Source organism: Oncorhynchus mykiss, chromosome 6 (assembly GCF_057628025.1).
Source record: "Oncorhynchus mykiss isolate SJ-2025 chromosome 6, ASM5762802v1, whole genome shotgun sequence".
In the NCBI taxonomy this organism is placed as follows: domain Eukaryota; kingdom Metazoa; phylum Chordata; class Actinopteri; order Salmoniformes; family Salmonidae; genus Oncorhynchus; species Oncorhynchus mykiss.
The window spans coordinates 76,697,034-76,709,602 of record NC_143027.1 but is presented as its reverse complement, the minus strand read 5'-3'; positions in this window follow the sequence as shown (position 1 = coordinate 76,709,602).

Here is a 12,569-nt window from a genome sequence, read left to right as displayed (position 1 = left end):
CTGCTGGTTCTCCTCACTCCAACATGGCTCAGGACTATAATATTGTAATAATGCAAAGGAGTCTTTGAAGGGCCAAATCACCACCAGTTGAAAAGGTAATTTATGTTCTAAGAATCAGAACATGAAGTAAGAAATGAGAAACAAAGGACAGAGAGAAAGCTGAACATTTTGTTAGAAAAGGCTTTCCTTTGATTTTCCCATTTGGAAGTCTGGTATCATAAATAGACAAAGGGAGGGATGATGTACTCCTCTAGTTTATACATGCTGCTCTCATCAATGAAAAAGGCCCATATCCATAATAACTAGCACATGTCTTGCTTTTGTCTTTGTGGTTTTCATTCAGCTATAAATTGAAGGTAGACACTCTTTTTTCCCTCTACTTTTGGGTGACGTGTAAGACAGGTTTAAATGGGTGTAATTTGGCTTTGAAGAGACTGTGTGTGACTCATTAAATGGTGCCCGTTTGCGTGTACACAGTGGTTTTGGAACGGTGTGAGGGCCCTGTAAGTCACCCACCGCTTTCTGCCTGTGTCCTCGGCCCACAAAAGACATCTGGCGCCCATTCCCATAGAAACGGACGCGCGCCAACACGAACACATTAGGAGTTAGACCAAACGCTTTCTTTCAGCCCTCGACTAACACGGAGGGCCTGACAACCCAAAATCGAAATCTTTTGGAGAGGTTCAACATTTACACTTAATTTCTTCTTTCTTCTCACAGTAAGAAAGAAATCTCTTCCTAGTCGCCAGTTCAACTCACTGGAGCGAAATGGATCCTTATTGAATTCTGAATTGGACATCACATGACCATGTTGCACAGCCACTCTCAAATCCGCTGTGGTAGGGATAAAAGAAACAGTTCATTTTTTACAGCACACAGACTAGAGGTGACTTAGTGAGTGGCATATTGTCACTACTTCCCAACTGACCCGTATAACGACTTAGAAGCATGTTTCTCATTGGAACAACATCCCTTCCATACACAGTATCACAGAGTGGCTGCCCAATATAATTAAATAGAACAGTATTATACTCCATATCTCTCTGGGTCGCCATATATACATTGAATCTACATTCCCTAATGTTACAGTATATTACAGTAGATGGAAAGAATAAGTATTTTCCTAATACTCCCACAGGCACATTCCTGTTCCTGGGATATGTGTTTGTCATTCTCCTTACCTTGCAGAAGTTGTAGTGTTAACATTTACATGTTGTAGGTCTTCCTGGGGGAACAACATTCTCCCTATTCCCTACACAGTGCACTACTTTGACCAGGCCCTAGTCAAAAGTAGTGCATTATATAGGGAATAGTGGGCATTTAATTAGCTCCCTCACCACAGAAAACTGTACCCAGTCCTTCCAGAACAGTTTGTGGTCCTGGACATTGCCATGTAGGGGGGACAGACTGTTTATAGAAAAGTATAATCCCTCATAAACCCCGGCTCCTCACATTCTGCTCATTGCCATCAAACACTTTCACTTTTTTGTTGAGACCATTAACTTTCCATTAGTTTATTATTTGAAAAGGCTAAATGGCTGTAGGAATACAACTGGTATCTGGAGAGAATTCACACCAGGGGGAATTTCAGACCAGGGCTATTTTGGATTTTTAGCCCATGGTTCTGGTCAATAGACCGAATGGGTAATAGTGATGTTGGCATTTGCAGGGCGTCTCAAATGTAGTACTGTAGGTAGATATAATGGACATTTACGGTTATAAGTCTGTACAGTCACAAGTCATAACCTTAACACAGTTTTAGATATTGTAATCTTCCTGGAATCAATATTTCCATTAAAAGACCATGTCTAGATATGACCAGGGGCAAACACTAATCCTCTGGGCCTGTACTGGAGTTTTATTGCTGTCATAAAAACATTTAGTTGAAACTGGTGCATCTGGCAGTCACAGTTCTTCAACCGAGATGCTGTTACATCATGGCTGCTTCTCTTTGAGATCTAACTCAAGTAGAGTGACTCATTTTTGATAAACATCTGCATCATAAAAGAGTGGCCTTGCTCCCCACTCCTCAGTAATGATACTTTGAATATCAGTAATGCAATCAAGCCATTTGTCTGAGGAATATGAGGGAGAAGATCAAAAGCATATTGTACTGTAGTGTGGTGTATTGGGTGCAGACTGGGTGAGCTCATTCACAGTTTCCATGTTGTACTATGTACTGATTAGTATTATCATTGTAATAATCGAATGTCCCTAATTGATATTGTCTTCAGACCCATAATAGTATGGAGCAAGTTGGATTCTTGGTATTGATCTGAAGGCCAAACTACATTTTGGCCAAAGCAACATGGCCAAAGCAACATGGCCAAAGCAACATGGCCAAAGGGCCACAGTAACATGGCCAAAGCAACATGGCCAAAGCAACATGGCCAAAGCAATATGGCCAAAGCAACATGGCCAAAGGGCCACAGTAACATGGCCAAAGCAACATGGTCAAAGGGCCACAGTAACATGGCCAAAGCAACATGGCCAAAGCAACATGGCCAAAGGGCCACAGTAACATAGCCAAAGCAACATGGTCAAAGGGCCACAGTAACATGGCCAAAGCAACATGGCCAAAGTAACATGGCCAAAGCAACATGGCCAAAGGGCCACAGTAACATTCAAGCAATATGGCTAAAAGGCCAATGCACTGTTACAAGTTGACAGTCACAAAAGAAGACTGTCTCTGCGTGTCTTTCAACATGTTCTTTCTCTCTAAGAGGTGGGTTTGGTTAAAGCAAAAGAAAAGTACACCGTGTAAAGAACAGAGCCCCACATTTCACTGTCTGTTCTCTGTAGAGGAACTAAGATAAATTCCCCTCAGGAAACGAAAGGGCTTATAGCATTACGAGAACTCTTGGTGATTTTTTCCAGATCAATCCAGGCTAAAAAGGTTTAGTTAGATTGAGAAGTCAATAACATTACCTAAATTATGTTTGTTAAATGGGGATTGCGTTGCAGCAGACCTATACAGACCTGTCTTTCTCCCTCCAACCTCCACGACCCCAAATATCTTACAGAACCATAATGACACACACATTTCCAAAACACTGTTCTCGCCAAAACCATTATCAATATCTGTCAACTTCTTTGTTTATTTGTTTGTTTGTTTGTTCGTTAGTTGTTGCTCAGATGAATTCACAGTTTTTTCGGGGATGTTTTGTGGTGTGGAGAGAAGTTGCTGCCTGGTTTAACTCAGTATTTAATCCCCCAGAAGTCCCTGCGGAATTCTCTTAACGTAGGTCCCAATGTGGAGCACCGCCGAGCTCGGTGCCGAGCCGACAACTCTCTACTCCTCCTCCGCCTTGCTCCTCCGCTCGCTGCTGGAAAAGCTGACTGTCTCTCTCTCTATTGCCAGCCAAAGCTGTTGTTTTACAAGTGGAAACCCCACTGCAATTAAACCCCACTGGGTTGGTTTGGCTGAGCAAGATGGCAGAAGCTCTCCCCTGGCATTCTCCCCTCTGCTTGTGGCTTTCCACGATTAAACAAGAAAACAAACAAACAAAAACTTACACAAACCAGAGGTCTGAAATCTGAAACCCCATATAACAGCATGGAGACATGGGTGAAAGTTCCCATGACCGTCCGTCAGTCAGTTAATCTGTCTGTCCGTCCTTCCGTCCTTCAGTCACTGGTTCCCCAGATCCAGCTATAACAGGTAAACAGCAGTGTTAGTGGCCGACCTTGGAAACACATGTGTGAAGGTGCAGGGAGCAGCAGTAGTGATGAAAGCTTGGCCCGTGCAGCAGCTGTGCGGTTGTAGGCACTGTTAGTCTCTTTGATCTTCTGTACTCAGGTGTGACAGTGCTTTGGCAGCTTGCGGTGGGTTCTGGCTTCAACTAGGGCCTCTCCTGGACAGGCCCATATGCTCACAGTGAGAGCGTGAGAAAGGGCACCTGCCATAGGCAAAAAGACGCTGAACAAAGTGCCGAAATTATTCCTCAAAGACTTTGAGGTAACTTTCCCATTACCACCTCTGGATATTTTATTTTCTGACTGATTTTAGATGACTATAGACTAGAGGCTATTATAATCATACTACTACTATTAAGGGCTACAGGCCCTTGTGAAAGTCATAACCGTCAGAGTTTCATATTCTGACCCTTCCATTGCCAATGACCAGTTAAGCTTCAAAGAACCGTAATATACCATGGTCTAAAACACATAGAGCCATCACCAACTCAGTCAGCAAATTCACAGATCGTCTGGAGAACCCTCCTTATGGTTTTTCAATAAATCAGTTCAAGCATGGATTTATGAAAATGACTGCTTGAGTGAACCCGGAGGTCAAACAGAAATGAATTGGTCTTGGCAATAAATCTGGACCATTTCTATAATTGTTGTTGAATGTGCCTTTACAGTTGTAGAATAATACCACAAGAATACAAGCTTATTCTGGTGATACATTAAAGGAAACCAAATATCATTTTTATGGCACTGTCTGCTGGACACACCTATTTTTAATAAAAACGTATGTTTGAAATTTGTCCCATAAACCTAAGTCTGCAAAATAGGAAATTAGCCTATTACCTCAATGGTTAATGAGTTGCTTATTTTTCAGGAATCCAAACGGTTATTTGGCCATTTTCTCATCTTTTGGCGTCATGTGGTCATGCTCTGTGTTGTATTATTTCTTATGGCCTAATTAAGACATTAGCCATTATAGAAATTCCTCCAACACTCCCGTGGATTCAAGCCCTTGTCTTTTGTGTTGTTCCAACTCCCAGGTCAGTGCATCTGTGCTCACTGCTCAGGCCCCAAGGGTTTGTTCAATTACATTACAGACCGCTTTCTTTCTGAGATCTTTGGAAGAGATCTCCCTCTTCTCCCATACTGGCTCTGGTTCACTCCTCGGCTCTGCTGACCACCCCTTGTGTCCCCCCCCAAAATATTTTCAGCCTGTTTTTTGGGCTTTCTCTGTGGCCGCGAACCCCGGCGTCGTCGCTGTCCTCCCTTCTCACCTTGCGTCCTCTGTGACCCCTGCCAAGGAAGGATCTCCTGTCCTTCCATTATTTCCTCCCAGGTCCAACTTATTTTCCCCATCGTAGCACGCTGCTTGGTCCTTGGTTGGTGGGATATTCTGTCACGTACGTGAGGAGAGACGGACCAAGGCGCAGCGGATGTTGAGTTCCACATATCTATTATAAAGTGAAACTTAGCAAGAACAAAACAATAAATCAATAAACTAACAACGAAACGTGACTACGTGGTGCACATGCACAAAACACAAAATAATATCCCACAAACACAGATGGGAAAAATGCTACCTAAATATGATCCCCAATTAGAGACAACGATTACCAGCTGCCTCTAATTGGGAATCATACAAATCACCAACATAGAAAAAATAAACTAGAATACCCCCAGTCACGTCCTGACCTACTACACCATAGAGAAACAAGGGCTCTCTATGGTCAGGGCTTGACAGGAAGAGAGACAGGAGTGAGTGACCTTTGTGAACTGTTTACCCCCATCAGCTTCCAATGCAGACGGCTAGCTTGCATGTCAGACAGTGCTTGACCCAGAGTCCATATCACCTTGATAACAGGTTGAGTTCTTTCAGTAAACATTTTTTTTTAGATCACGGTATACAATTTGAAAATGTTGATATCAAACAGATCAAGGGAACAATCACAACTGACCCGCTACCATCCCATCTCTTTACAGTGAAACCTCAGCGAGGTATACACCAGTAGAGCTTTATCACTCGCTTCCTCTCATCACTTCCTCTCTTCTCCAGCCTCTTCCTGACTAGAGTTGGTTTAGTCTCTAATTTGCTGTACAAAGGTCGCTGTCTGTGTATATTTCATTAGCATCTCTGCAGCGCTCGTTCTCCCGGAGTGGATAATGAGAACCATGGCCTCCTCTCCTCAGCAGAGCTCAGAGCCCAGAAAGAAACATTCTAGTGTCAGCCAATGTCGCAGCTTGATGGCATATAAATGTAATTTATCAGCGTGTTTATGTTGCCGTTTTAGTAGGACATTTTTATGCCTCACTGGAGCAGGGATGCTGTGTCAGTGTAGAATGACAATGTCACTTCTAATAACACACAGATCTGGTATTGGTATGGCGTCATTCTCGTAAACTAAACTCAACGCCATCTGAGGACTGTGATAACTTTATGGTTGTATTTTACTTTCTTTAGCATCACCTTTTGACTTTCACAAACTACTGCAATGACAGATTGAAGGATGTTGAACGTGGACATTTTTTGCTTGATCGTTATGTTCGGTGTATCTGATCTATCTGATGCCTTATTTCCAAGCTAGGTATGAGAGCATCTGTATCCATGATTGTAGCACTTCCTTGCCATACTTGTTATGTGCCAGACCACAAATCACACAAGATGAGCTCAGATGCACCAACTGTCATGTGGAATGTACTTGGTGAGGTAGATAGGGAGTGGTCCCTCTACATCATCTGTCTCTCATGTCATTTTTAGGCCTGGTTTGAGATGTGCTCTATAAATTCAATGTAGTTTAATTGATTGTGATGCTGATTATGTGGAAATACTACTTGTGTGTTTGTGTCATTGTTTCTTGTTGTGTGTGTGTGCGCATGCGTGTGCCTGCACTTGTGTATGTGTTTGGGTACATGTAGAGATGTGTTAAGCGGTGGGAGATCATCAGCATTATCTCATAAATCAATCTGGGAACAGTCAACTCTCACATTCCTGTATCTCTCCTCTCCAACATGGCTGTGTATTCTGTTGTTGTTTGCAGTTTTCAGCATTTATTGCTCCAGCTTTTAACAATGTGTTTCTGTGAGGGTTCTGAACTCTCCCCCTCCCACGTAATGACTGTGTGAGGAGAGAGTCTTGTTTTTATGGCAACTTTAAAACATGTTGGCTGTGCTTCTGCCATATCTTACCCTCCCAGATAGTAACACATGGAATGCTTTGATTCGATGTGGCTCAACATAACAGCTGCTATCACCAAGTTATTGTCAGACTTTATTCTTGTGTCTTTAACCCAAAACCAAACCCTGGTAAATGACCGATTTCCAAAGTTTTCCTTGTTAATGTGATGTCCCCTGTGTAGCTAGTAGGCCAAAACAACCCCCATCAATGATGACACAGACTGACAGCTATGAAGAGTTAGCTAGGTGGATCCTCCTTAATGACCATAATGACTTGTAAGTAGGGTTACAACTTCATGTGGCAATAGTGAGCTAGATTGATGATTTATTTTTTTATTTCACCTTTATTTAACCAGGTAGGCCAGTTGAGAACAAGTTCTCATTTACAACTGCGACCTGGCCAAGATAAAGCAAAGCAGTGCGACAAAAAACAACAACACAGAGTTACACATGGAATAAACAAACATACAATCAATAACAATATAAAAATCTATATACAGTGTGTGCAAATGGAGTAAGGCGGTATGGCAATAAATAGGCCATAGTAGAAAAGTAATTACAATTTAGCAAATTAATACTGGCGTGATAGATGTGCAGATGATGATGTGCAAGTAGAAATACTAGTGTGCAAAAGAGCAAAAAAAGTAAATAAAAAAAATATGAGGATGAGGTAGTTAGTTGGATGGGCTATTTACACATGGGCTGTGTACAGCTGCAGCAATCGGTGAGCTGCTCACATAGCTTATGCTTAAAGTTAGTGAGGGAGATATAAGTCTCCAACTTCAGCGATTTTTTTAATTCGTTCCAGTCATTGGCAGCAAAGAACTGGAAGGAAAGGCGGCCAAAGGAGGTGTTGGCTTTGGGGATGACCAGTGAGCTATACCTGCTTGAGCGCGGGCTACGGGTTGGTGTTGTTATGGTGACCAGTGAGCTGAGATAAGGCATAGCTTTACCTAGCAAAGACTTATAGATGACCTGGAGGCAGTGGGTTTGGCGATGAATATGTAGCGAGGACCAGCCAACGAGAGCATACAGGTCGCAGTGATGGGTGGTATGTGGGGCTTGGTGACAAAACGGATGGCACTGTGATAGACTGCATCCAGTTTGCTGAGTAGAGTGTTGAAGGCTATTTTGTAAATGACATCGCCGAAGTCGAGGATCGGTAGGATAGTCCGTTTTACGAGGGTATGTTTGGCAGCGTAAGTGAAGGAGGCTTTGTTGCGAAATAGGAAGCCGATTCTAGATTTAATTTTGAATTGGAGATGCTTAATATGAGTCTGGAAGACACCTATGTATTTGTATATGTCAGAACCGTCCAGAGTAGTGATGCTAGTCGAGCGGGCGGGTGCGGGCAGCGATCAGTTAAAGAGCATGCATTTAGTTTTACTAGCGTTTAAGAGCAGTTGGAGGCCACGGAAGGGGTGTTGTATAACATTGAAGCTCGTTTGGAGGTTTGTTAACACAGTGTCCAAAGAAGGGCCAGATGTATACAGAATGGTGTCGTCTGCATAGAGGTGGATCAAGGAATCACCCGCAGCAAGAGCGACATCATTGATACATACAGAGAAAATAGTCAGCCCGAGAATTGAACCCTGCGGTACCCCCATAGAGACTGCCAGAGGTCCAGACAACAGCCCTCCGATTTTGACACACTGAACTCTATCTGAGAAGTAGTTGGTGAACCAGGCGAGGCAGTCATTTGAGAAATCAAGGCTATTGAGTCTGCCGATAAGAATGCAGTGATTGACAGAGTCGAAAGCCTTAGCAGGTCGATGAAGATGGCTGCACAGAACTGTCTTTTATCGGTGGCGGTTATGATAATGTTTAGGACCGAGCGTGGCTGAGGTGCACCCATGACCAGCTCGGAAACCAGATTGAATAGTGGAGAAGGTACGGTGGTATTCTAAATGGTCGGTGATCTGTTTGTTAACTTGGTGCTCTTATTCTCCATTAACTTTTGGAGTTAGAGCTGCAGGATGCAAATTTCTGTTTGAAAAAGCTAGCCTTTGCTTTCCTAACTGACTGTGTGTATTGGTTCCTGACTTCCCTTAAAAGTTGCATATCGTGGGGACTATTCGAACCTAGTGCAGTATGATATGTTGCTATTGGCTAAAATTGTCCAAAAGATCTGAGACTCAGCAGAGAGCCTCCAACTACTGTAGGGTTGGGTCAGGTCCAGGTTAGCAGTCCACCCATTGGCTAGCAGACCTGGGTTCAAACACTTAAAATATATTTTTAAGTACTTTATCTGTTCTTGATTGAACTTCCCTGGCTACATTTATCAACAGAATAGACCCAAACTGTAAACCCGCCCATCTGGCAGTCCAGGCATGCTAGAGCAAACGCTAACAGTATTTGAATGATTTCACATATTTTTTGAACCCAACTCTTTTGGCTAGTCACCGTGGAAGAGCTAATATGATGAGGGTTAATTTGAATCTTCTCTCTCTTCTCGACTCCCATCAGGTTTTTCATGCCAGGTTATACATGAGGTATGCATTTCCCTTCTTTGTTGTCATCCCTGGTCCTAGGTGTCTTTCACATGGATGATTATAACAATATCAAAAACAGATTGCTCTAGAAATTATCACTTGCCTCTCCCAGTATCTGAAACGCACCAGAGGCCCACTAAAGAAAGGGGAAGGTGTGCTGTTTTGGGCGAATACTCAAGACTTTAAACCGCTAACTATAAACAGATCACCACTAGATTTGCATGTTGTCCAGCAATGACAATATCAGACAATACCACTTCAGAAGCCTAGCTAGGCTTGAGGTCGGAGCGCAACCACTGTCAGACAGATGTCCACTGTGAATAAGAATCGGCTCGACTCACAGGCTGTGTCCCAAATGGCACCCTATTCCATATGCAGTGACCAGGGTCCATAGGGCAGGGTCAGGGTCCTTTTGACCAGGATCCATAGGGCACTATGCAGAGAATAGGGTGCCATTTGGGACACCATTTGAGCACAACTTCAGAGAGTCCAGCAGCCATTTGTTTGTGTCATCAAGTTCCTCTCAAACCACCAACCAGCAGCTCATAGCCAAGTCCTCTCCAGTCCTCTCCAGTGACCAAGACAGCATGACCTCAAGTGGATGACATATTTCTAATGGCAGACATTCACAGTGGAACAATGTTTTCGTACAAGGGTGTAACTTCTAACCAGAGACCTACCATTCCCCTAGGACTCCCTCTAAACCATCAATCATTGTGTTAATGAAGCTAACCTTTACTCCGACACCAGCTTGATCAATACTGACTGTAATAATACATTGCTATGTTGATCAAATCTATTGTTCAGCTTGATTTTTACAAAGTTCTGCCACGTTGGCTATGAACTTTATTGTCTGAGCCCTGGTTTCAGAAATCCCCTGTCTCCATAACTTTCCCATGGTAAATAGTTACTGTCCGTTTCTGAAGTCGACTGTTTAGCTCAGGACAACAATCGCCAGAGCTTACGTTGGCCAGCCTCATATAAGCTGTCTGCTTTCAAGCTCGGCTGTAACACACATCTCTCATGTGCCTGCAGCGGTGTTCCCAGGCAGCAGCTAATGGATCAAAAAGACAGGAAATAGCAGGCTGGTTCAGGATTCTTCCTCTGATGGTGAAGATGCTCTGGCAACAACTGAGCTGGATAAATCAATACTCTCCATCTGCCAACACTGGCCCATTCACATTGGGCTGCCCCATGCCAGGTGGGTTACCGCAGTAGTTTGGGGTGGATGAACCAACAAATGTTTTAAGAGCATATTGCTTCAGACAACATAAAACGTGAAACTATTTTGGGGTTAAGTGGAAGCACAACTCCTTGTTTATATCGACTTGTTTGTGCTTGTGCCTGAATGTAGACAGATACATTAATAAAGTATAATGAGCCCCATTGCGTGCATTACCTTGCCCAGAAAGCTTAACACACTATAAATAATGTATAACAGTAGTGGAAGTTCTGTTTAGCCTACCTGGGGACATTCACAGAGAGCTGTGATAATACAGTGATGATGTGATAATACGGACGTTTACATACACCTTAGCCAAATACATTTTAACTAAGTTTTTCACAATTCCTGACATTTAATCCTTGTAAAAATTCCCTGTCAGTTAGGATCACCACTTTATTTTAAGAATGTGAAACGTCAGAATAAAAGTAGAGAGAATTATTTAGTTCAGCTTTTATTTCTTTCATCACATTCCTAGTGGGTCAGAAGTTTACATACACTCAATTAGTATTTGGTAGCATTGCCGTTAAATTTTATAACTTGGGTCAAACGTTTCAGGTAGCCTTCCACAAGCTGGTGTAACTGAGTCAGGTTTTTAGGCCTCCTTGCTCGCACACGCTTTTTCAGTTCTGTCCACAAATGTTCTATAGGATTGAGGTCAGGGCTTTGTGATGGCAACTCCAATACCTTGACTTTGTTGTACTTAAGCCATTTTGCCACAACTTTGGAAGTATGCTTGGGGTCATTGTCCATTTGGAAGACTAATTTGCGACCAAGCTTTAACTTCCTGACTGATGTCTTGAGATGTTGCTTCAATATATCAACATAATTTTCCTACCTCATGAAACCATTTATTTTGTGAAGTGCACCAGTCCCTTGTGGGGCTGCAGCAAAGCACCCCCACAACATGATGCTGCCACCCTCATGCTTCACGGTTGGGATGGTGTACTTTGGCTTGCAAACCTCCCCCTTTTTCCTCCAAACATAACGATGGTCATTATGGCTAAACAGTTCTATTTTTGTTTAATCAGACCAGAGGACATTTCTCCAAAAAAGTATGATCTTTGTCCCCATGTGCAGTTGCAAACCGTAGTCTGGCTTGTTTATGGCGGTTTTGGAGCAGTGGCTTCTTCCTTGCTGAGCGGCCTTTGAGGTTATGTCGATACAGGACTCGTTTTACTGTGGCTATAAATACTTTTGTACCTGTTTCCTCCAGCATCTTCACAAGGTCCTTTGCGGTTGTTCTGGGATTGATTTGCACTTTTCGCACCAAAGTACATTCATCTCTAGGAGACAGAACGCGTCTCCTTCCTGAGTTGTATGATGGCTGCGTGGTCCCATGGTGTTTATACTTGCGTACTATTGTTTGTACAGATGAACGTGGTGCCTTCAGGCATTTGGAAATTGATGAACCAGACTTGTGGACATCTACAATTGTTTTCTTGGTCCTGGCTGATTTCTTTAGATTTTCTCAAGATGTCAAGCAAAGAGGTACCGAGTTTGATGATAGGCCTTGAAATACATCCACAGGTACAGCTCCAATTGGCTCAAATTATGTCAATTAGCCTATCAGAAGCCTATAAAGCCATGACATCATTTTCTGGAATTTTCCAAGCAGTTCAAAGACACAGTCAACTTAGTGTATATAAACTTCGGGCCCACTGGAATTGTGATACAGTGAATTATAAGTGAAATAATAAGCCTGTAAACAATTGTTGGAAATTTTACTTGTGTCAAAAAATAGTTTTAATGACTCAAACCTAAGTGTATGTAAAACTTCAGACTTCAACTGTACATGCAGTCATAACAATGTGCTCTGTTGGATAGGAATCCTAACAAAGTGAGAAGAATTATTCAGTCCCTGGAGAAACGTCTCTCTACAACGAAAGAGAGAAAGGGAGGTAACACAGAGGACAGAATGTTCTAGAGATTGTACTATTTGTCTAAATGTATTTTTATCACTGCACTTTCATGTAGTTAAGTATTTCTTAGAA